General features: G+C 33.1%; 1 protein-coding gene across 5 annotated transcripts in view; it reads right to left on the reverse strand.

The window, feature by feature from the left end:
• Positions 1–9052, reverse strand: part of LOC136030537 (PAX3- and PAX7-binding protein 1-like) — a 93046-nt gene extending 83994 nt beyond the window's left edge. For 4 of the 5 annotated variants that reach the window (XM_065709586.1, XM_065709585.1, XM_065709584.1 and 1 more), the window contains exon 1: positions 8965–9052. The gene's annotated coding sequence lies outside the window, so the exon portion shown is untranslated. Of the gene's footprint in view, positions 1–8946 lie in introns of all 5 variants that reach the window. The other variant, XM_065709582.1, reaches the window with a different exon arrangement.
• Positions 9053–20770: the final 11718 nt, after the last annotated feature.

A 20770-nucleotide genomic window follows, 5' to 3' on the forward strand; every position in this document is an offset into this window, starting at 1 on the left:
TTCCATCAAAAACGTCAAAAACTAAGTGTTGGCTGCTCAGTTCATGGTCATTGTTTTTGCGCATAATCCAACTATTGTATGAGTAAAACAGACAACAAGCTTTACTTTTTTTGGGGTGTTTCCGTCAAAAACTCAGTGTTGGCTGCTCAGTTCATGGTCATTGTTTTTGTGCATTCATAATCAAACTATTGTATGAGTAAAACAGACAACAAGCTTTGCTTTTTTTGGGGTGTTTCCATCAAAAACGTCAAAAACTAAGTGTTGGCTGCTCAGTTCATGGTCATTGTTTTTGCGCATTCCTAATCCAACTATTTTATGAGTAAAACAGACAACAAGCTTTACTTTTTTTGGGGTGTTTCCGTCAAAAACTCAGTGTTGGCTGCTCAGTTCATGGTCACTGTTTTTGCGCATTCATAATCCAACTATTGTATGAGTAAAACAGACAACAAGCTTTGCTTTTTTTGGGGTGTTTCCATCAAAAACGTCAAAAACTAAGTGTTGGCTGCTCAGTTCATGGTCATTGTTTTTGCGCATTCCTAATCCAACTATTTTATGAGTAAAACAGACAACAAGCTTTACTTTTTTTGGGGTGTTTCCGTCAAAAACTCAGTGTTGGCTGCTCAGTTCATGGTCATTGTTTTTGTGCATTCATAATCAAACTATTGTATGAGTAAAACAGACAACAAGCTTTACTTTTTTTTAGGTGAAAATGCAAAAAAAAAGAAAACGCTTTTGTGCAAGAAACTGAAACTAATGTAATGGATGAGGTCTTTCAAAACAATGCATTAAATTATGCAACAATCTCAAAAGAAAATCAATTTGGCCTCTGTAGTCTGAACTTTGCACATAACAGAAAAAGTTTTAGCCATTGTAACCATTTTATCACTCTAAGAAATAAGAGTAACTGCAAAACAAAAAAGAGCTGTTTTGTAATTCTTTGTTTACCAGGTGTGATAAAAAAAACTTTTTTTCACTTGAATGTGTCTTTTAAGGAATCTATTCAAATGTTTCAACATAAGCGTTGAACTGTCCAGACGCAAAAATTTGCACTAAGCACATATAAAACTTGACTTAAAACGCAGCCATGGTTATTTTTGTACAAACTGGCCCTGTTAGGTTACTGTCATTCTCAGTTTTTAAGTTTTTAGTTTTTAAGGTGATACTATCAGGTGACTTGGGTCCTGGGAGTAAGTGCAAATTACCCTAGAAATTATAAGGCCTTCTAGACCAAGCATTATTAGTATACATTGTGGATAAGTTCATTTGTGTGTAAGTATTGTGTTAAGTATCAAGGAGATGGCAACTTTCCTCATATATGTAATAGTTTCTGTTCGTTTATTTTTGTTTGTTTTTTTTTTCGTCTTTTTTTTTTAATTTAATAAGAAGTTTAACTTAACTTTTTTGTGGTGAAAATACAAAGAAAAAGAAAATACTTTTGTGCAAGAAACAGGAAGTAGTGAAATGGAAAGGTCTTACAAAACAATGCATTAAATTATGCAACAATCTCAAAAGAAAATCAATTTGGTATCTTTAATTTCAACTTTGCACATAACAGAAAAAGTTTTAGCCATTGTAACTATTTTATCAGAGAAACTATTAGGTAATCAATGCTCTAGGTAGTCTAGGTCATACTCTATTAACAGAACCAGAATGGGAGACAACTAAAAATGATTTTTGGACACCAATTTCTCTTTTGACAAAGATACATGAAACTACTGTATGTGCAAATAATATATGGACATTTATCCACATCATATATAATTAGAATTTACAGAACCCAAAAGAGCAGCATTAAAACTTAAGAATACCAAAAACTATCTAACTCATGAGATCAGCAGCTGATTTTGTATTAAATCAGGTGTTAGGCAGGGTTGTGTTCTATCTTCCTTTATATGGATCATTTTGATGGACTTTGTCTTAAGGAGCATAGGAAAGGCAATTGGAGACCATGGAATTAAATGGGGAGGGAAAACTCTTTGAGACTCAGATTATGTTGATGATTTAAGCATATTAGATGAAAGTGTGAGCAAAATGAATGAACTTTTAGAGGTTTTGCAAGTTCAGAGTGCTAGAATAGGTTTGAAAATTAATGTTAAGAAGACTAAGACACTAAGACTAAAAATAAGCGAAGACAAAAAGTGACATTGGGTAACAAAAAGATTGATCAGGTGGGCAGCTTCACTTACATTGGTAGTATTATTAGTAAAGACAGTGGGAGCAGTGAAGATGTTAAAAGTAGAACAGCCAAGGCTCGGAATGTTATTTCATAGTTGGCAGATGACAATTTACTAGATGTTTGCCAGAGAAATTGCCTATGGATTATTCTGGGTACCCATCTGACTGACCATATTTCAAGCAGTAGGCTGAAGAAAATGTGTTTCAATCCTGCTTTCTAGGGCTATAATAAAAGAAAGGTGGAGATGGCAAGGCCACATTCTGCAGATGAAGGATGATAGATTGCCAAAGATTGTCCTTTTTGGCCAACTGTCTGGGGCTAAATGGAAAGCAGGTCATCCTTGTCTTGGATGGGAAGATGTCATAAATACAGATTTAAAGAAAATGGAAATAACCTGGGAGGGTGTAAAGAGGGAGGTCTTGAATAGATTGGGTTGGAGGAGGAGCGTGCATAGCTGTGTTGGCCTCGGGCGGCTTGGTGCTGTGGTGAGTTATCAGTAGTAGTAGTAGTAGTAGTAGTAGTAGTAGAAACTCACAAGAAGAAAGAAACTAGGAATATTAATCAACAAAAAAATGACAAAATCAAACTTAAAACAAACAGAAATTACAATGAATAAAAAAATTGATAAGAAAGAAAATATAATGAATAGAAAAACCAAATTTGTAAACAGGATAACCGCTTTATATTCTCAAGCTTATGGTGTAAAAATCACTGTTTTTGATAGTGCTTCTGAGCTGCTACAAACAAAACACATGATATAAACTTTACATCCAAGCACACAGCTCTTAAAAAGTTTTACAACAACAACATCAAAAACTTGATTTTATATAAGATTATGACATATAGATTATAGAATTATAACAAAATGTGATAACATGTTTGCGTGCAGGGAACAGCGGCATCTAGTGCTAGCTTGATGGGCTTCAATTGGTCAATGCTGGTTATAAGTAAGATGGTTGTTGTATATGTGTGGATCTAGCATTATTACAATGTAGAATAGTATAAAATAGTTTTTTTTTAGAATACAAGACTTCCCCCTTTTGTCAACAAGCCCTTAGGGGCTTTCTTTGCAGGGGCACCAAAATGTTTGGCATTTTCTTTTTTTTTGTCAAATATAAATTATCTATCTCTACAACAAGTATTCTTTACCCAGAAACATATCACTTAAGCTTTGAAAAGAATAACTACAATTACTAGCTGATCTAGTATGTACTGCCTCTCAGTTTCTTCAACTACAATTCCTTTCAATCAAACAGTTTGTGGTAACAAACTGTAGTAAGGAGCAACCCAGCTCAATAGTATACGAAACTCTAAAAAACAGAATTTTGAAAGTAAAAAATACATCAAAAGAATCAGATTTTCATGCTGATTTTAAATATATAAGTTTCATCAAATTTAGTCTTTGTCATCAAAAGTTACAAGTCTAAGAAAATTTGCCTTATTTTGGAAAATAGGGGGAAACACCCCCTAAAAGTGATGGAATCTTAACGAAAATAATACAATCGCATTCAACGTATCAGAGAACCCTATAGGAAAAATTTCAATCTCCTATCTACAAAAATGTGGAATTTCGTAATTTTTGCCAGAAGACAGATCATGGGTACATGTTTATTTGTTTTGTTTTTTTATTATTTTTTTTTCCTCAGGGGTCATTGTATCGACAAAGTGGTCCTATAATGTCGCAAGAGGGCTCATTCTAACGGAAATGAAAAGTTCTAGTGCCCTTTTTAAGTGACTGAAAAAAATTGGAGGGCACCTAGGCCCCCTCCAATGCTCATTTTTTACCCAAAGTCAATGGATCAAAATTTTGAGATAGCCATTTTGTTCAACATAGTCAAAAAACCACAATAACTATTTCTTTGGGGATGACCTACTCCCCCACAGTCCCCGGGGGAGGGGCTGCAAGTTATAAACTTTGACCATTGTTTGCATACAGTAATGGTTATTGGGAAGTGTACAGACGTTTTAAGTGTTTTATTTCGTTTGGGAGGGATAGGGTTAAGGGGAGGGGGCTATGTGGGAGGATCTTTCCTTGGAGGAACATGTCATGGGGGAAGAGAAATTCAATGAAAAGGACGAGGATTTTCTAGCATTACTATAAAAAAAAATTAAAAAATAAAAGTGAAAAAGTTTTTTCAATTGAAAGTAAGGAGTAACATTAAAACTTAAAACGAAAAGAGATTATTACGCATATGAGGGGTTCTTTTCCTCCTAAATACCTCACTCTTTATGCTAAAGTATCTTTAGTAATTTCAACTATTTATTCTATGGCCTTTCTGATTCAGGGGTCATTCTTAAAGAATTGGGACAAAACTTAAGCTTTAGAGTAAAGAGCAAGGTATTAACGAGGGGACAAACCCCCTCATATGCATAATAAAAATATTAGAATATAGAAGTTTGTTATGTAAGTTAATTCTTAAGTTACGTATATTTTTTACTAATAAAAACGTTCATTAAAAATTAAAAATTCTATTTGCCTTTTTAAGTAATCAAAAAATTGGAAGGCAACTAAGCCTCCTTCCCCACCCCCTATTTCTCAGAATCGTCTGATCAAAACTAAGAGAAAGCCATTTAGCCAAAAAAAGAATTAATATGCAAATTTCATTTTAATAATTTATGTGCAGAGAGCCAAAATCAAACATGCATTAATACAGAAACGTTCAGAAATTAAATAAAAAAACTAGTTTTTTTTTAACTGAAAGTAAGGAGTGACATTAAAACTTAAAACAAACAGAAATTACTCCATGTATGAAAGGGGCTGCTTCCCTTCTCAACGCCCTGCTCTTTACACTAAAGTTTTTTACTGTTTAATAAAGTAGAATTGAGAGAAAGAGTCAAACTTTAGCGTATAGAGCAGGGCGTTGGGAAGGGAGCAGCCCCTTTCATACACAGAGTAATTTCTGCTCGTTTAAGTTTTAATGTTGCTCCTTAGTTTCAGTTAAAAAAAAACTATTGTTTTTTATTTAATATGAACAAGAGCTAAGAGCTCATACGGCATGAGGTCTTGCAAAATTCTAAGAATCAATGAATTGATTTAAAAGAAAAATCAGAGGCTTAATGCCAGTCAAGATTTAAAATAAGAGCTGTGAGACATGAGGTTATTCTACACATCAAAATTCATTAAGATCTGATCACCCAGTTGTAAGTTACAAATACCTCCTTGTTTTCTAATTTTTCCTCTCCCTTGAGCCTCCCAGATGGTTGAATTGGGGAAAACGACTTTATGAAGTCAATTTGTGCAGGTCCCTGACACACCTATCAGTTTTCATTGTTCTAGCACGTCCAGAAGCCCAAAACTCGCCAAAGCACTGGACCCCCTCCCTTACTTTCCCAAATAGAGGGGATCCATACAACATTTGATTATTCTACCAACCAAGTTTCATCCCAATCTCTCCACTCTAAGCATTTTCCAAGATTTCCGGTTTCCTCCTCCAACTCCCCCCAATGTCACCAAATCTGGTCAGAATTTTAAATAAGAGCTCTGAGACATGAGTCCCTTCTAAATATCAAATTCCATTAAGATCCAGTCACTCATTCTTATGTTAAAAGTATCTCAATTTTTCTAATCTTTCTGAATCAATGCCCCCCCCCACCCCAACTCCCCCAAATAGAGCGGATCCGTTCCAATTATGTCAATCACGTATCTAGTGATTGTGCTTATTCTCTCCATCAAGTTTCATCCCAATCTCTCCACTCTAAGCATTTTTCAAGATTACTGTTTCCCCCCTCCAACCCCCATGTCCCCAGATCCGAATTGAAAATGGAGCATCCAAGACATTAAACATTTCTATATATCAGGTTTCATTAAGATCCAATCACCTCATTTTTAAGATAAAAATACCTCAATTTTCATGTTTTCCAAGATTTCTGGTTTCCACCTCTAACTCCCCCCAATGTCACCAGATCTGGTCAGGATCTAAAATAAGAGCTCTAAAGCACAAGATCCTTCTAAATATCAATACCTCATTTTTTCTTATTTTTCCAAGTTATCCTCCCCCCCAGCTCCACCAAAGAGAGCAGATCCTGTTTGTTCATGTCAGCCATGTATCTTGGACTTATACTTATTCTTCCCACCAAGTTACATCCTGATCTCTCTGCTCTAAGCCTTTTCCAAAATTTCTGGTTCCTCTGCCCCAGCTCCCCCCAAAGACACTGGATCTGGTCAGGATTTAAATGAGAGATCTGAATTACAAGGTCCTTCTAAATATGAAATTTCATTAAGATCCAATCCCTCCTTTGTAGGTTAAAACTACCTCATTTTTTCTAACTTTCAGAATTAACCCCCCCCAAACTCCGCCAAAGAGAGTGAATCCATTCCAGTTATGTCAATCATGTATCTAGGACTTGTGCTTATTTTTCCCACCAAGTTTCATCCTGATCCCTCCACTCTAAGCATTTTCCAAGATTTTAGCTTCCCCTTTCCAACTCCCCCAATCTCACTGGATCTGGTCAGGATTTAAAATAACAGCTATGAGACATGATATCCTTTAAATATCAAATTTCAATAAGATCCAATCACCCATTTGTAAATTAAAAATACCTCATTTTTTTAATTTTTCCAAATTAACCATCCCCCCCCCCCATATGGTTGAATCAGGGAAAAAACTATTTCTAATTTAATCTGGTCTAGTCCCTGATACGTCTGCCAAATTTCATTGTCCTAACTTATCTGGAAGTGCCTAAACTAGTAAAACTAGGACAGACAGACAGACAGAGTTTGTGATTGTTATGTGTAACTTGGCTAATACCAAGTGCCATAAAAATAATACAAACGAATATATAAAAAAAACTGTAATAATAATCTCTGAAATAATAAACTCTGCTAACCCATGAAAAATTTCCAAATGTGTAAAATTGTGCAGCAACAAAAAAAGTACAAAATAGGTAAAATGTATTTTTAAATTTGACACAATAAAGAATTATAATATAGAATGTACTTTGCCTACACAAACTTGTAAAGGCAGCTTAACTATACTATATTTTGCATTAAACAAAATATAGCCAATTATTCAATGATCTGGGTTTGCAACTGTAGGCTAGTTAGCAAACTATTAAGTTACATAAATTATTGATAGTTCATTATAAATATTTATGGTAAAGAACAAAATCTAGGCTACAGTGATTAATTTAATTTCGAAATGATATATTATAAGATGATAATCAGAAAAAAACAAACCATTGCATATATTGGATGTAGTTAGCTGCCTGATTCTTTGAGGCTTGTCTTTTACTATTCCAAAGAAAAAAAAACTGTAGGCTTTTTCCTGTTTGTAATCAGGGTTTATATAAATTAATAATTAAGAACAAATTCTACCCCATAGTAAAATAAATCATCTTTTGCTCTGCTTTAGGCTCAAACTCATCACAATACAATTATGAAACCTTTGCTCATCTGACTGAGCCACCAAGGCTTTTACATTGTGCAAGTCTATCAATTTTTAGACAATGTTGAAAAAGAGTATACTTGCATTGGTGAAATTCCATAAAAATTTTCACAGTAACCTACAACATAAAGGATTAATCATAAATGGTGTTAGTCAAGGGGATGTCATGCAGTGGTTTTTAATAGAAATTTTGTTTAGACTTTTATAATAAGGAACAGATGTTAGCTAATAGGCCTAGTAGGCCAACTGTAATATTAATTAGTGGTAGAGCTTTAGTGGCAACATTATCATTGGCAAACTTTTCTGGGTATGTTGCAAAATTTTACTTACTTACCTGCTTGATTCTCTGAAATCTGTCTCTTACTATTCAAACTAGAAAAGTCACAGGTTTTTCCTGTTTGTAATATCCAGGTTGCAGAGGTAGCAACCAACCTAGGAAGAGATGATCAGGTCCCATATCAAAAAATAAAATAGCTGGTAAAATTCTAGTTTAGTGACTTCTTGCTGTCTCAGAAAGGGGTTAGGTTAGGAAAATGAAACTTTCAGGGATGGGTCTACAGGCTAAAGTATGTCCCAGGAAGGTATTTCAAAGTACCTACCTCTACCCCCTTTCCCTCTAGAGGGCCCTGACCTTGGATGACCTTTAAAAATATGTGTTATAAAAGTGAAACCTTGCAAAATAGATCTTCTGCTTGAATGAAGCATAACAAAATTGTTTTCAGCTTTACAACTTTGCATCCCAATTTATAAGGTTTTAAAGATATGCAAATACATTTCCTAAATTTTGAAAAAAATAGACATTGATATGGCTCAGAATTCTACTCAAATAAAAGGAATTGCATTTTCAGAACCAAAGGCAGAGAAAAAGCAACTGGTAACTGAAAATTAAGGTAAAATGTTGTTTTTTCAAAATTTCAATAGGTATAGACATGTCATGTAGACAAATTTCAGGGCCCTCCAGAGCAAGGAGTGGAAGTGGGTACTTTAAAATACCTGGTAAAATTCTAGTTGATTGACTTCTTGCTATCTCAGAAAGTGGTTAGGCTAGGAAAATGAAGCTTTCAGGGCAAGTCTACAGGCTAAAGTATGTCCCAGGACGGTACTTTGAAGTACCTACCTCTACTCCTTCTCCCTCTAGAGGGCCCTGACCTTAGATGACCTTCAACAAGATATACTTGAGCCTGTAGACCCATCCCTGAAAGTTTCATTTTCCTAACCTAACCCCTTTCAAAGACAGCAAGAAGTTACTAAGCTACAATTTTACCAGATAGCCCACAACTTCTAAAAATAGAGTCAAATTGAAATATAAAGTGTACTTCTAGAAACGTCATGTCTTATCTGGATTACAGTAGTAGCTAGCATAGCCTATCAGAGACAATACTTGACCTAGTAAACTGTTTCTACCTTCTTTTATTATTAATCTTCTGTATTATAACGTAAAAGCAGTTTGTTCTAGAGGAATCACAATTTAGGTTATCCTATTCCATGAGGGTGTTCCAGGTGAAAAATCAAGTAATTTTAAAGTAACTAAAGAAGTTACTTGAATTTTACATTAAGCAGGAACGGCTTATGAAGTAACTAAGGTCTTATTCAGATAGAAAAAAATATTACGACCAAGATTTTGATAACATTTGTTTTAGACTCATTTAGTCTGAATTTAGAATAACTTCCTGTGCATAAGTACTTGTAAATATTGTAGCTGAGGCCACCGACCAGTAGAGGAAACTCTTAGAATATTTTGGAACTGATCTTAAAATCAACAAAATTAGATACACTCTAAGGGTGTGTGAATAGGATATTCTAGGCTAGTTGCATGTTTAAACTTGTTTGTCTTGTGTATAGTTTAAATAACGTAACCTCTTGCCAAGATTGCTAAAAGTAGCTAAACTAGAATTTTACCACAATTATTTTTTCTGCATTGTTTCCTGATTGATTAAGCTAGCCTAACCTATATCTTAAATTTAACCCACTGTATAAAATTGACCTATATTGTTCACAAAAAGAAAAGCAGAATGCTGCATAAATAATTTAATGCCAAATTCATTATGGAAAGGTATTAATTTTGCAATAAATCCGTTGGCATTAACCTAGATTTGGTTTAAATATCCTGTTTCTATATTAATTTCAGTGCATTAGTGTCTGAGGTAGCATACAGTAGTGTTGATTATTGAAACTCTTTGGCTTAGGCCTATCACTTTCTGAAATTCAGTTGAACTATTAAGGTTAGAATTTTAGACTAGGCTAGTTAAAATTTCCAAATGAGGGCCTTTTCACTAGGCTATCTTGAAAAGTATTTGAGCTTACTAAATGATTTTTTAATGATGGATCTGCATCAAATGAGAGGGAGTTCCCCTAGATTTGGCAAAATACTTTGGGAATTTTCATTGAAATATATATATATTTTGGTACATCCATCAAGGAACCCCCCTCCTCAGATTTTCAAAATAAATTCCCTTCCCCCTCCCATTTACAGTTTTGTAAATTAGTGCCATTTGTGAATTAGCATAGCAGAAAGACTGGTTTTGTCCTGGATTTTGTTTTATTTTATACTTGACTTATTTCAGCTTATTCATAGAAAATTGTAAGGGTTTCATGTCTTCATTTTTATGGAATTCGTTTTTTTATTTATTTGCATAATTTTATAGTATTTGCTTGTGAATAGGTTAAACTTGTATCAGATCAAAGGTATAAGCTATATAAAAAATGCCAATTTTTCATGATAATTAAAAATGTTTTCTTGGGCATTAATTTGTGAACACAGAACATTTTGTTGTTAGGGCAATATGATTTTCAGAAACTTGTTTAATAACCAAATCAGGCTCATACTTAGGCCCATGACCTAAACTTAACAAGAGAAAGAAACAGAAACTTGCAGGTAGGATTTAATTTAGAGTAAAGTGGATGACATATATTTGAAATATTCAGTTCACCAAGTTTAACCTTTATAAAGCAGAGTAGTGACAACACAGTTTTCAGTTTACTGTATTTGCTTCTAATTAAATCTAGGCTTTCTTTGAGACCACAGTCCAAGATAAAAATGATTTATTCAAATCCCAATATAGGAACAAAATTTTTACAGCCTCCATCAAATATTCCAAAATTCATGAAAAATATAGCATAGAGATGGGTGCATAAAAATTCATGGCTGATTTAGGATTTTTCTGTGAAGGGAAATTTCTCTCTTCTGACGGCTGTTCAAAAACTGTTGTCTTTTGATAGATAGGAAACAAAAATAACTGAACCTATAGACTTTGTATGCATTCCTTTCATCTCTAATACTTGATACTCTTCAGAACACTCACTAATATTGAAACAGATATCTTACAGAATCCTAAAATATCAAATAACTTCAAAAATTCAATAGATTATCTCAGCTAGAAACAATTTTAGATTTTACAATTTTACAGCTTTTTTCAAATCTTCATACAATGAACTCTGCCAGTGGTATGTCAGAAATGACACAACATTATTTAGTTCTACAGTTGCTTATTGATGAAATAATGGATACTGATGTAGGAACAGATGAAAATGAAGAAAAATGGTGGTAAGTTGTTATATAATATTTAATTTAATCCTGCAAGTTATTATTTTTCTAGACACAATCTTGTATATTCAGGTATGGACAAAGTTCCAAAGCTGCCAATAGCACAATTAAATAGAATTCCAAAAGCTGCTGACACTTTAGCAACAACTGCCAAATAGCATTACTACTTAGCTACCCCATTTTCTCTATTGTGGGGCATATGTATAAATGAATGTTGGAGTGGAGACAAGTATTATGTTGACTAATAATTTGTATTTTTTTTTTTTTTTTTCATAGAAACAGTTTTTTAGGACCAAGAAAAAAGGATTATGATTTTATTTAAAATACATTATTTTGTTTTGCTACAAAGTCATTTATTGTTGTAACCTGCAATTATGATGTTATTCATCATCTTGTATACAAAGATGTCATCTTGTATACAATCATTGTGAGTCTTTATTTTGATGTGCATATTTGAAGAAAAAGTTTACCATATATATGGACCAACTAACCCAATAGGAACATTTTGACTAAATACCTGACAGCCTGTACAACTAACAAGTCTCTTTTTGCTTCCTGGCTTTTGGCTATGGTCTGTTTTATGCTTTCTATTTAGCTAATTTTGTTTTGCTGGTTAAATAGCAGAAATATTCTTTATTTGACTATGTTTTTGAGTTTAGGCTATTTTATGGTTTTCATTTAGTTATTTTCCTTTTTCCCAAGAAAGAATGTCGGTTAAATAGCAGAAATAATCATATAGGCTACATCACCTATCACTGTCTTTGTAGAATAAACTTCTAATTTCTTGGAATTAATTTTTTCAGGTTTGGCATTAATAAATTTACTCATAGATAACATTGGCCTCCAAAATTACAGTTTTGAAAATTCTGTAAAGTATTTTGCCAAGTTTCATGCTATTTGATATGTTAATTCCAAAAATGGTTCCCATCATTCCCATAATGTCAGGATTTTCTTGAAAAATACATATTATTTTAAACAAAACCCAATTTGGAAAAGAATGATGTTGCCCAATTTCTTGTGTACTATCTGGTAACATTAGTTTCACCCAAAGCCAATAATTTGTTATTTCTTTATATTACATAGAAACAGTTTTTTAGGACTTAAAAGTTTCTGATTTTATTTAAATGGCCCTTGTGTTTCAAGAGTTAAGACAAAAGGTCAAACTGTAGCATAAAGAGCAGAGTATTGTGGAGGGGAAATCAAATCACATAACTTTTCCTAGATAGAATTTCCTCTTTGTGGAGAATTTTTCCTGCAGAAAATTCTCCCATCAAATATTTTTTTTTCCTCAGAAATGCATTGATAAGCATCTTATCATTTTGGTTATGGATGCAGTTGTTGGCTTGTTGCAAAATTAAAAAATTTCTGATGGAATGTAAACATTAACTTGCTTTTCTGAATTTACAACAAATTAGTGCAAACATAAATGCTTAATTTGGTGGTGTCCATTGTAATTCTGAGTAACTTGCAATATCAAGGATAATAACATCTTTGTTTTATTATACTTGACATCTAAAGTTTGTGTTTCCAAGATTTGTCAGGGGCTAGTAGCTACAGTAAATTCTTAAATGATTCATAAATGAGGGTGGCTTCCCCGTCCTTAATAACTCATTTTTCACCCTGAAGTTTTTAATATCTTATAAAAGTTTCTTAGGGGCCATTTTTATAAGGATTCAAGTTCAACTAAAATCCTTGTGAAACCAACAAAAGATGGATAAAATTCATCTTTTGTTCAACTTAGAGATGGGCTTCATAATCCAGTTAAAAATGCGGCAAAAAACATAATCCATCTCAGTGATACCTTAACTCATATAGCAAATTTCAAGCAGAACTAGCTTAGCCTACTAGCAGTTGTCTTTCATTTTGGAGAGGCCAGGCCACCCAAGCAAAATGAGCTGGTGGAAAACTATTAGGAAAGTTACTGTTTAGAGATTAGGATATCACAAAATTGAGCATTCAATATGCTTGTTTGTAAATCTTAAGTAAATACAAACCCTGTTGGAATTTTGTTGATATCCATCTCACAATTAGTGTGTCTAAAGAAAGTTTCCAAAGAGCATTCAGTTTTCAGCATGCATTTTATCTTTATTGATGGTTAAAGAAAGCAATAGATATACCTGCTGTAGCTGATTAGTAATAAATAACTTGCTGCCTTTCTGCATAAAAATGTGCATTTTTATGTATAATGTATAGCTTTTAAAGTCATTAATTCCTGAGAAGCCCCTTCTCCAGTTATGCCAGCTTTATGGGTAGTAAAACCTATATATTTACCATTGAATTTGCCACAAAAGAAATTTCTAGCTTCAAGAAATTCAATCATGCCTTTAGAACAAGGGATCCTAAGTTAGGTCAAAGTCTTAAAAATGTGCTTCTAGTATAAGTAATTTGTAAATAAATTTTTTTATCTTTCTAAAAATGAGACAAAAAAAATCCTGCAGAAAAGAAACAAGGAAGATTAATAAAGGAAGAAATACCATGGATGCCCATGAAATGTAAGATAGAAATGAACAAAACTTCAATTATGCATCTGTTTTCTTTAAACAGACAGGAGGAATAAACCTCCAAGCTTTGACAAATTCAATCTCACTTTTGGAACCAGGTATAAGACTAATTTCCAGGGAATGAAAACAGTAAATCCCTGGCTTTTCTATTGAAACAGGCAGTGAAGGGAATAAAAACACATTTATTGTTCTGCCTATTTGTTCAACTTCTCTGTCTGTTCTACAAATTCTGTATTATATTTATTTGAAAAAAAAGGCAAAATGTCATAGATAAGATTTATTTGCAAAAAAGCCTGCAGGCCATAGCAAACACATGCAACTTTATACAAGCACCTAATTCCAAACAACTTAAAAAAGCAAACAAACTTTCAAACACTTTATGAATTCAGAAACACCCATAAATAAACTCTTACCAAGCTAACTCCTCAAACATGATTCCCTATGCTTAATCCCTAAACAAAGATTAAATAAAAAAACTAGTTTTTTAAACTGAAAGTAAGGAGCAATATTAAAACTTAAAATGAACAGAAATTACTCCGTATATGAAATAGGTTGTCCCCTCTGCAATCCCTCACTCTTTACACTAAAGTTTTTAATTGTTTTAAAAAGTAGAATTGTGGCAAAGAATCAAACTTTAGCATAAAGAGCAAGGAATTGCAGAGGGGACAACCCATTTCATATACAGAGTAATTTCTGTTTGTTTTAAGTTTTAATATTGCTCCTTACTTTCAGTTTGAAAAACTAGTTTTTTTATTTGATTTCTGAACATTTTTGAATTAATGCATTTTTGATTTTGGCTCTCCGCACATAAATTATTAAAATGAAATTTGCATATTAATTTTTTTTTTGGCTAAATGGCTTTCTCTTAGTTTTGATCAGATGATTTTGAGAAATAAGGGGTGGGGAAGGAGGCCTAGTTGCCCTCCAATTTTTTGGTTACTTAAAAAAGCAACTAGAACCTTTAATTTTTAACAAACGTTTTTATTAGTAAAAAATATACATAACTTAAGAATTAACTTACATAACAAACTTTTATACTCTTATTTTTTTTTTATTATCTATATGAGGGGGTTTGTCCCCTTATTAATACCTCACCTTTTATACTAAATCTTAAGTTTTGTCCCAATTCTTTAAGAATGACCCCTGAATCAGAAAGGCTGTGGAATAAATAGTTGAAATTACCACCACTACTACTATATCATCTACAAATAATATACATGATAGCCTGAACCAATCCAAAGATACAAATGGGGCTCCATTATTTTTTCATAAAACTGTCTAAATCATTAACAAACAAGGAGAAAAGCTTTGGGGATAAAGTACATCCTTGTTTACACCCAAATGAGACATAACTAGTCTAGAAAATTTCCCCATCACCTTTACATCAAACTTCACCCCCCTATACATAGCTGCTATTATTGCTACAAATCAAGACGGCAAGCCTATTTCTAACAGGCTTTCAATTAACAACCTCCTATTTACTGAATCAAAAGCACTTCTTAGGTCTAAAAAGATACAAATAGCCAACCATTTTTCCATCTCAATATTTCCAAAGTAAAAATATGGTCAATAGTGCTGAATGTCAATCTGAATCCCACTTGTACTGGACTCAGTATTTCCTCTTTATCTAACCAATCTCTTAGCCTAAATTCCAAAACCTTATTTGCACATTAGGGGAAGGGGGGTGGGGGGTGCATTATATCAAATACCTAACCTAACCATCTCTATATATAAATATTAATTTAAATGTAATTGCATCATAGTTTGTTTCACAAAAGAACCTAACTTTACTTATTGAGTGTGTTCTGAATAACACACAAGTACTAACAACGATATTGATGCATAGCTTAGATTTTTTGTTATGCATTGATGTATACAATTCTTCTCAATTCCTATTTTGATAGCAATACATGAGGGTTTGAGTTTCACATTATTTTGCATAATTGCATAGCCTACTAGTTTTGACCCTATTTTCTAATGTAGCAAGAAGTTAGGCCTACTTAAAAAAGAAAAAAATTATATGCTGACCAATGGTCAGCATTGCACAGCAAGTGATACCCTGATTCAATGTCTGTAGCTGGGAGTGTTACAAAACATTGATTCTTCATTTGAATTCATTTGAGTGCAAAAAGCATTTGATTCTTCTTAAGTTTTTCCTCTAGATTTCTCCAGATAGGCTAATCATTATAGCTAGGTGTACTGTGGCTAAGCTTACAGAGTCACACCATTGACCCTTATCCCAACCAAAATAACAGCAACACCAGGCCTTAAACTCCTAAGCTTAGGTTTTCAAGCCTGGAGTAGCCTACAAGAAACTTTGGTAGGAGGGCACAAATGTATCTATAAATTAATATTAAAAAGTTGTTACAGGCTACCAATAAACTGCAAAGTTTTTTGAAGCACTTCAATGAATTACAGGATTCAATCTAGCCAAGGCTAGCTCAAGTAATTATCATTGAATGTTTTAAATCAGCTTCCAGAGTGACACAGTGTTTCTTTCTGTCAAGTGAGATTGAACTAAGCTTTCTTTGAACTATATACATTTTTTCTGGACAATTAGACCTATTACTCACTCTAGGCTATGCCACCTCTACAAACAATTTACCACTGACTCTGGATAGGCTAGCAACTGTCCAAGGATTACAGGAATTTAATTAGAAACTTCCTAAAGCAAGACCTGAAGACTTCACCCCTACAAACTATTCAACCAAGCTTCTCTAGATATGCCTAGATCACATTAATGCTTGAACTTAGCAATGAATTTTTTTGTAAAAATCATTTTAAGGTCAAAATAAGATTGTTTACCATCACTGGTTCTTTGAACAATTGCAGTTCCATTCTCTTCCCTGCATAAAGGCTCATGGTCTTCAAACTTTTGTGTTAGCCACTATAAAAGTTTTATATATTAATCTGGTGATGATAATGATGTTAAGTTACTTAACTAAAGATGCTCGTTAACTATCTTTAAGGCCTTTTTTCGCGTCAACCAAAGAGACTGTTTGAGCTCAACCACTCCGTGTGGTTGAGCTCAACCGCTGTTTTTGCGTGAAACAGTGACAAACCAGGTTGTCATGAAAAGTGATTTTGCGTGAAACAATTGACTGGTTGAACTCTAATTTAACCAGAACTGTCATTGTTTTTAACCGTAGGGTTCTACCATTCATAATTGTTGGTTGACCTTTTCAGGCGTAGATTTCGAAAAGAAGAATTCGTAGGCTATAAATAAGTCTATATATGAACCAAGTGGTATAGTGATCCAAGTGGTATAGTATAAGAAGCCTCCTGAGTCCTTGCAGGAAGAGAGGAGGAATCATCCAGTTCAATTCAATAAATAAGTCTATATAAAATAAGAATTATAAGCTGACAAATAGAATTCTAGCCACGCAAAAGTAAGGTTTAATTTTGTTTTTTTCGTATTAGGGCTATTTGGATAAATGTTGGGTTATATCCTGCAATTTGATTCACATAGGCCTTAAGACAGGAAGTCAAGAGTTTGAATATGCTTTTGAAAACTTATGTAGATACTTGGAAATCTTTGTTTCATCCTTTTGATGCCCTAGGCTTGACCTTAGCTTGGTAATTTGGCTTCAGAGATAAAACCTTGATGAAGCAAGACCCTAGTGGTTATAAAGCATTGTTAATCCAATTACTATTCTTACTAGATGCTTCAAGATGTGTTGCATCTTTGTCAGAACTCTTTACATTTCAGCCTTACCCTATAGGGCCATGGATAAATTTTCAGGTCAAACTCTAGTTTGGCTACTGTTTGCTATCTTAGAAATGGGTTAAGTCAGGAAAATAGAACTTCCAGTAATGAATCCAAAGCAAAAATTTGTAAAATTCTAGTTTAGCTAATTTTCATTATCTTGGAAAGGGAATAGGTTACAAGAATGAAACTCAGTAACTAATCCAGGGTCAAAAACACTCTGGGAAGGTACTGCCAGGCTTCTATGTCAACCCTTTTCTGTTTTTTAAGTCTTAGATAATTGCTTACTCAAAAGGTCTATACCTATACTATTGAAATTTTGACAAAACAAGATTTACCTTAATTTTTAATTATCAGTTTCTTTTACTCTGGCTTTAGCTCTTAAAATGCAATTCCTTTTATTTGAGTAGCATTTTAAGCCATATCAATATTTTTTTTTCAAAATTTAGGAAATGTCTGCATATCTTTAAAACCTTATAAAGTGGATTGAGGAAAGCTGTGAAACACAAGTCTTAGAAGTATCTTATATCAAAATACACCTGATACAGTTTAATTTTTTAGAGATGACACAGAATAGCATTAAAGCTGAGTATTTGCTTTGCAAGAAATGTGTCCCTTCTGTTGTAAAGCATTTTGGATAGACACTAATCTAACCATGGGTGTATTGCTGTTGCAAATGGTTTTGCTTAAAATGGTTTGGAAAACAAATAGCAAATGTAAATTTGCTTTTTTATCATTATTTAAGACTAGAATATCACAAAGCTATGCAATCACATTGCTTGTTGTATCTTAAGTAAATACAATCCCTAATGGAGCTTTGTTGATATCTGTCTTAAAATTAATTTTTCTAAATAAAATATATTGTTTATGGGACAGTAGAGAAAATGGCAACAACCATGAATTGAGCTTTTTCAATATTTCTTTTTTCAAATAATAGTTCTCTGGTCACATTTGTGTTCCTTGCTAAGTTGTTGGCGCTCTGGTTTGGGAATCCTTTGTCCAAGGGGTACAGGTTTAATTCCTGGCATTGCTAGTGTATTTGGTTTTTACCAGCTAAGTATTCACCATGCTAGTTTGCATCTTAAGTAAAGCAATCCCTACTGGAGCTTTGTTGACACCTGCCTTACAATAATTTGTCTAAGTAAAATACAATGTGTATTGAAGATTAGTGAAAATGGCTGTAAATCCATCTTGTTTTTTTTTCAATTTTTTTTTTTTAATAGTTGTTCTACTCTGGTCGTAATAATGTTCTTGGCTAAGTGGAAAGCACTCTTAGTAAGAAATCCTTTGTCCATGGGGTACAGGTTTGATTCCTAGTATTGCCTGTTTATTTGTTTTAAATGGGGGTCAGTGATGTTAGACAGATCTAAACCAGCTCTAAATAGGCAAATGGAGAAATATGCAAAAGGTAAGCAGGGAGGGTGTACAAAAGCACAAGATTTCTGGCCCCCAGCCCTTAATTGCAATTCTTGGCCAAAGGGTCACAAAGTGAAAATTAGCACTGCCAGTTTAGACCTTGATGTGTCAGTGCTGCCATACTTACTTACTTGCATATTGTTGTTGAGTTTGCCCACATTTTATCTTCATTACTATCTAAAATCATTTAGACATTCAGCAAACTGTCTCAAAGCACAATTAGTATTGAATAGTTTTTGGGCCTTACTGACTTTCCCTTTATAGCAAAGGTTTATTGTTGTGTATAATGTAGATATTTTAAAGTAATCAATCATTAAGAATTCCCTTTTAGTTTTATCAAGTTTTTGAGTAATAAACCTTTTTAATTACCTTAAAATATTTATTCAGGTCCTTTACTATTGGCTGCCCTTTATATTACAATAATGATTTAAATATATTGTGGTAACTAAAAATTTGGATAATCCAACCTATTTTACCATCTTAAGGTTGTTTACAAAGGTGTATGAAATATTTAAGTACTGACTTAGCTACAGAAAACTTCTAGATATAATAAAATGTAAGCAAGATGGCTCTTACTTTGACCATATCTATGGAAGCACTAATGAGAGAGTGGGTCATTTGATGCATTTGTAGGATTGAGTGAGATGAGAAATGAAGTGTAGGTTTGATGAGAGATGGCTGGTGAATGTGATGAGGGATGAATGTTTTGCAAGATTTTAAAATTTTGGACAATTTCTCATGTTGACAGTAGAGTGCAGAAGTAAAATTTTGTAATTTTTTTTTCTTTGTTTCTGTTATGTTAGACAATGTTGAATATTCTAAAGTGAAGTTTCTTTTTTGTTTGGAATTGTGATGGCCCTAGGGCTTTAGTGCAATACAAATTACTAATGTTTATTCACTTTCTTTAAACAAACACAATGTCTATGTCTCCTAGCTTTAACAAAGTCAAATGTAATTTTAAGACCAGGGATTTCAAAGTAGGTCAAATGAACTTCTGGTAAAAATGAGCAATTTATGAAACATCTAGATTAAAAAAGTCTTTTAGACAACAAAGAAGACAATTGAATAAAGAAAAGTACCTTATATCATAATTGTTGTGCACCCTTAAGATAGAAATGAACAAAGCTTCAATTAAGATTCTGTTTTGTTTAAACAGACAGAAGGGACAAACCTCCAAGCTTTGACAAATACAATCTCACTTTGTGGCTCCTATCTTTTCAAAGGGGACTTTCTTTGGATTTTTTCTATCCAACTAAAACTGAAAAGGACAGCATGATATACAAGTGACCTTCCAATTACCCTACATAGCAAGAGAAAATCATTAAGTTAGGCTATACTTTATCTCAATCCCCCTCCCAATGTGCAGAAATATGGCTCAAATTTCATATTTTCAATGCATTTAACCTCCTGTCACCTGTTTTTCTAGTTATTGTTTGTCACATTTGTTTAATTTACAGCTACATGGGATGAAGTTAGAGAGACAGATTGACAAAACAAATGGAAAATAGGAAATTTCAGCAATACATTTTTATATTGGGAGGATTGAGGGGTAAAGTAGAGCAAAGTTGAATGTAAAATGTGTTACCAGGTATTATCTAAAAATTATGAAGCATGAATTTTTTTTTTATTATGTTTCTTTCTCTTCAGGTCCTTCTCTAGGGCTTTACCAAATCAAACATTCTATGCCCAATAAAATTAGCAACAAGGTATAGTCTATATACAAAGGCTAATGTTATTTAACTATGAATATGGAATTTATATGGCAATCAGGAACTGGATACAGGCTAAAGCAAGTAAAAAAGAAAGAAAAAACTTCCCTAGTTAGCTCAGGAGACTTTTAATAGATTACTCTTCAGATAATTGCCTATGATACATAATTTAAATATTTACCCCTGTACAGTAGGGCATTAAAACAATCTATCACAATGTAAGATACAGTATATTTAGATATGATGCTGATTTACAAATTCCAGGATTCTTTGTTGTAGTTTTCATAATTTTGTTGATAAAGTTTTATATATTCATCATATTTTATTTTATGTC

Source organism: Artemia franciscana, chromosome 8 (genome assembly GCF_032884065.1).
Source record: "Artemia franciscana chromosome 8, ASM3288406v1, whole genome shotgun sequence".
Classification (NCBI taxonomy): Eukaryota; Metazoa; Arthropoda; class Branchiopoda; order Anostraca; family Artemiidae; genus Artemia; species Artemia franciscana.